At 47.7% G+C, this 5000-nt stretch overlaps 4 non-coding genes across 4 annotated transcripts; all 4 read left to right on the forward strand.

Moving 5' to 3' along the window:
* Nucleotides 1-360: 360 nt before the first annotated feature.
* On the forward strand, nucleotides 361-433 carry trnar-ccu (transfer RNA arginine (anticodon CCU)). Its single transcript has one exon. It is a non-coding gene; the product is annotated as a tRNA-Arg (tRNA).
* Nucleotides 434-1085: 652 nt separating this feature from the next.
* On the forward strand, nucleotides 1086-1158 carry trnar-ccu (transfer RNA arginine (anticodon CCU)). Its single transcript has one exon. It is a non-coding gene; the product is annotated as a tRNA-Arg (tRNA).
* Nucleotides 1159-2218: 1060 nt separating this feature from the next.
* trnar-ccu (transfer RNA arginine (anticodon CCU)) lies at nucleotides 2219-2291 on the forward strand. The gene has a single exon. It is a non-coding gene; the product is annotated as a tRNA-Arg (tRNA).
* Nucleotides 2292-4296: 2005 nt separating this feature from the next.
* On the forward strand, nucleotides 4297-4369 carry trnar-ccu (transfer RNA arginine (anticodon CCU)). Its single transcript has one exon. It is a non-coding gene; the product is annotated as a tRNA-Arg (tRNA).
* The last annotated feature ends 631 nt before the right edge of the window (nucleotides 4370-5000 follow it).

A 5000-nucleotide genomic window follows, 5' to 3' on the forward strand; every position in this document is an offset into this window, starting at 1 on the left:
GGCCTTTACAATACGCACAAAAAGTTAACATCTATACAGCCCTGAGGCACTGGCCTCCTAAGCCAGAGATTGTGGTTTCAAGTCCGGTCAAGGTTGATTACAGCAGAGTGGCGCAGCGGAAGCGTGCTGGGCCCATAACCCAGAGGTCGATGGATCGAAACCATCCTCTGCTATGACCTTTTAACTTCTAAACACTCCTGAGACCCTAAAAAACGTCAAAAGCAACAAGCTGGTCGTGAAAAGCTGAGGCCAATTTGACCTCTAATAATATTCAGTCATCTAGAAGACTCTTTGTGTGCATTGTAAAGGCCTCCTGAATAAGATTGAGATATAAAAGGGCAAGTTAGCATCTGTTTTCAAGCCCCAGTGGCCTAATGGATAAGGCACTGGCCTCCTAAGCCAGGGATTGTGGGTTCGAGTCCCATCTGGGGTGAATACAGCAGAGTGGAGCAGCGGAAGCGTGCTCAACCCAGAGGTTGAAGGATCGAAACAATCCTCTGCTAAGCCTTTTTGAAACTCAGGATGCCTTTACAATACACACAAAGAGTTAACTTCTAGACACTCCTGAGGCACTGGCCTCCTAAGCCAGAGATTGTGGTTTCAAGTCCGGTCAAGGTTGATTACAGCAGAGTGGCGCAGCGGAAGCGTGCTGGGCCCATAACCCAGAGGTCGATGGATCGAAACCATCCTCTGCTAAGGCATTTTAAATCTCAATCTTATTCAGGAGGCCTTTACAATATACAAAAAGAGTTAACTTCTAGACACTCCTGAGGCACTGGCCTCCAAAGCCAGAGATTGTGGTTTCAAGTCCGGTCAAGGTTGATTACAGCAGAGTGGCGCAGCGGAAGCGTGCTGGGCCCATAACCCAGAGGTCGATGGATTGAAACCATCCTCTGCTATGACCTTTTAACTTCTAAACACTCCTGAGACCCTAAAAAACGTCAAAAGCAACAAGCTGGTCGTGAAAAGCTGAGGCCAATTTGACCTCTCATAATTTTCAGTCATCTAGAAGACTCTTTGTGTGCATTGTAAAGGCCTCCTGAATAAGATTGAGATATAAAAGGGCAAGTTAGTTATGTTTTCAAGCCCCAGTGGCCTAATGGATAAGGCACTGGCCTCCTAAGCCAGGGATTGTGGGTTCGAGTCCCATCTGGGGTGAATACAGCACAGTGGCTCAGCGGAAGCGTGCTGGGCCCAGAGCTCGAAGGATCGAAACCATCCTCTGCTAAGCCTTTTTGAGTCTCAGGATGCCTTTACAATACACACAAAGAGTTAACTTCTAGACACTCCTGAGGCACTGGCCTCCTAAGCCAGAGATTGTGGTTTCAAGTCCGGTCAAGGTTGATTACAGCAGAGTGGCGCAGCGGAAGCGTGCTGGTCAAAATAACCCAGATGTCGATGGATCGAAACCATCCTCTGCTAAGGCATTTTAAATCTCAATCTTATTCAGGAGGCCTTTACAATATACAAAAAGAGTTAACTTCTAGACACTCCTGAGGCACTGGCCTCCTAAGCCAGAGATTGTGGTTTCAAGTCCGGTCAATGATGATTACAGCAGAGTGGCGCAGCGGAAGCGTGCTGGGCCCATAACCCAGAGGTCGATGGATCGAAACCATCCTCTGCTAAGGCATTTTAAATCTCAATCTTATTCAGGAGGCCTTTACAATATACAAAAAGAGTTAACTTCTAGACACTCCTGAGGCACTGGCCTCCAAAGCCAGAGATTGTGGTTTCAAGTCCGGTCAAGGTTGATTACAGCAGAGTGGCGCAGCGGAAGCGTGCTGGTCCCATAACCCAGAGGTCGATGGATCGAAACCATCCTCTGCTAAGGCATTTTAAATCTCAATCTTATTCAGGAGCCCTTTACAATACGCACAAAAAGTTAACATCTCTACATCCCTGAGGCACTGGCCTCCTAAGAAAGAGATTGTGGTTTCGAGTCCGGTCAAGGTGCACTACAGCAGAGTGGCGCAGCGGAAGCGTGCTGGGCCCATAACCCAGAGGTCGATGGATCGAAACCATCCTCTGCTATGACCTTTTAACTTCTAAACACTCTTGAGTCCCTAAAAAGGAACAAAAGCCACAAGCTGGTCGTGAAAAGCTGAGGCCAATTTGACCTCTAATAATATTCAGTCATCTAGAAGACTCTTTGTGTGCATTGTAAAGGCCTCCTGAATAAGATTGAGATATAAAAGGGCAAGTTAGCATCTATTTTCAAGCCCCAGTGGCCTAATGGATAAGGCACTGGCCTCCTAAGCCAGGGATTGTGGGTTCGAGTCCCATCTGGGGTGAATACAGCAGAGTGGAGCAGCGGAAGCGTGCTCAACCCAGAGGTTGAAGGATCGAAACGATCCTCTGCTAAGCCTTTTTGAAACTCAGGATGCCTTTACAATACACACAAAGAGTTAACTTCTAGACACACCTGAGGCACTGGCCTCCTAAGCCAGAGACTGTGGTTTCAAGTCCGGTCAAGGTTGATTACAGCAGAGTGGCGCAGCGGAAGCGTGCTGGGCCCATAACCCAGAGGTCGATGGATCGAAACCATCCTCTGCTAAGGCATTTTAAATCTCAATCTTATTCAGGAGGCCTTTACAATATACAAAAAGAGTTAACTTCTAGACACTCCTGAGGCACTGGCCTCCAAAGCCAGAGATTGTGGTTTCAAGTCCGGTCAAGGTTGATTACAGCAGAGTGGCGCAGCGGAAGCGTGCTGGGCCCATAACCCAGAGGTCGATGGATCGAAACCATCCTCTGCTAAGGCATTTTAAATCTCAATCTTATTCAGGAGCCCTTTACAATACGCACAAAAAGTTAACATCTATACATCCCTGAGGCACTGGCCTCCTAAGAAAGAGATTGTGGTTTCGAGTCCGGTCAAGGTGCACTACAGCAGAGTGGCGCAGCGGAAGCGTGCTGGGCCCATAACCCATAGGTCGATGGATCGAAACCATCCTCTGCTATGACCTTTTAACTTCTAAACACTCTTGAGTCCCTAAAAAGGAACAAAAGCCACAAGCTGGTCGTGAAAAGCTGAGGCCAATTTGACCTCTAATAATATTCAGTCATCTAGAAGACTCTTTGTGTGCATTGTAAATGCCTCCTGAATAAGATTGAGATATAAAAGGGCAAGTTAGCATCTGTTTTCAAGCCCTAGTGGCCTAATGGATAAGGCACTGGCCTCTTAAGCCAGGGATTGTGGGATTGAGTCCCATCTGGGGTGAATACAGCAGAGTGGACCAGCGGAAGCGTGTGTAACCCAGAGGTTGAAGGATCGAAACGATCCTCTGCTAAGCCTTTTTGAAACTCAGGATGCCTTTACAATACACACAAAGAGTTAACTTCTAGACACTCCTGAGGCACTGGCCTCCTAAGCCAGAGATTGTGGTTTCAAGTCCGGTCAAGGTTGATTACAGCAGAGTGGCGCAGCGGAAGCGTGCTGGGCCCATAACCCAGAGGTCGATGGATCGAAACCATCTTCTGCTATGACCTTTTAACTTCTAAACACTCCTGAGACCCTAAAAAACGTCAAAAGCAACAAGCTGGTCGTGAAAAGCTGAGGCCAATTTGACCTCTCATAATATTCAGTCATCTAGAAGACTCTTTGTGTGCATTGTAAAGGCCTCCTGAATACAGCAGAGTGGCGCAGCGGAAGCGTGCTGGGCCCATAACCCAGAGGTCGATGGATCGAAACCATCCTCTGCTAAGGCATTTTAAATCTCAATCTTATTCAGGAGGCCTTTACAATATACAAAAAGAGTTAACTTCTAGACACTCCTGAGGCACTGGCCTCCAAAGCCAGAGATTGTGGTTTCAAGTCCGGTCAATGTCGATTACAGCAGAGTGGCGCAGCGGAAGCGTGCTGGGCCCATAACCCAGAGGTCGATGGATCGAAACCATCCTCTGCTAAGACATTTTAAATCTCAATCTTATTCAGGAGGCCTTTACAATACGCACAAAAAGTTAACATCTATACAGCCCTGAGGCACTGGCCTCCTAAGCCAGAGATTGTGGTTTCGAGTCCGGTCAAGGTGCACTACAGCAGAGTGGCGCAGCGGAAGCGTGCTGGGCCCATAACCCAGAGGTCGATGGATCGAAACCATCCTCTGCTATGACCTTTTAACTTCTAAACACTCCTGAGACCCTAAAAAACGTCAAAAGCAACAAGCTGGTCGTGAAAAGCTGAGGCCAATTTGACCTCTAATAATATTCAGTCATCTAGAAGACTCTTTGTGTGCATTGTACAGGCCTCCTGAATAAGATTGAGATATAAAAGGGCAAGTTAGCATCTGTTTTCAAGCCCCAGTGGCCTAATGGATAAGGCAATGGCCTCCTAAGCCAGGGATTGTGGGTTCGAGTCCCATCTGGGGTGAATACAGCAGAGTGGAGCAGCGGAAGCGTGCTCAACCAAGAGGTTGAAGGATTGAAACGATCCTCTGCTAAGCCTTTTTGAAACTCAGGATGCCTTTACAATACACACAAAGAGTTAACTTCTAGACACTCCTGAGGCACTGGCCTCCTAAGCCAGAGATTGTGGTTTCAAGTCCGGTCAAGGTTGATTACAGCAGAGTGGCGCAGCGGAAGCGTGCTGGGCCCATAACCCAGAGGTCGATGGATCGAAACCATCCTCTGCTAAGGCATTTTAAATCTCAATCTTATTCAGGAGGCCTTTACAATATACAAAAAGAGTTAACTTCTAGACACTCCTGAGGCACTGGCCTCCAAAGCCAGAGATTGTGGTTTCAAGTCCGGTCAAGGTTGATTACAGCAGAGTGGCGCAGCAGAAGCGTGCTGGGCCCATAACCCAGAGGTCGATGGATCGAAACCATCCTCTGCTAAGGCATTTTAAATCTCAATCTTATTCAGGAGGCCTTTACAATACGCACAAAAAGTTAACATCTATACACCCCTGAGGCACTGGCCTCCTAAGCCAGAGATTGTGGTTTAAAGTCCGGTCAAGGTTGATTACAGCAGAGTGGCTCAGCGGAAGCGTGCTGGGCCCA

Source organism: Carassius gibelio, chromosome A9, assembly GCF_023724105.1.
Source record: "Carassius gibelio isolate Cgi1373 ecotype wild population from Czech Republic chromosome A9, carGib1.2-hapl.c, whole genome shotgun sequence".
In the NCBI taxonomy this organism is placed as follows: domain Eukaryota; kingdom Metazoa; phylum Chordata; class Actinopteri; order Cypriniformes; family Cyprinidae; genus Carassius; species Carassius gibelio.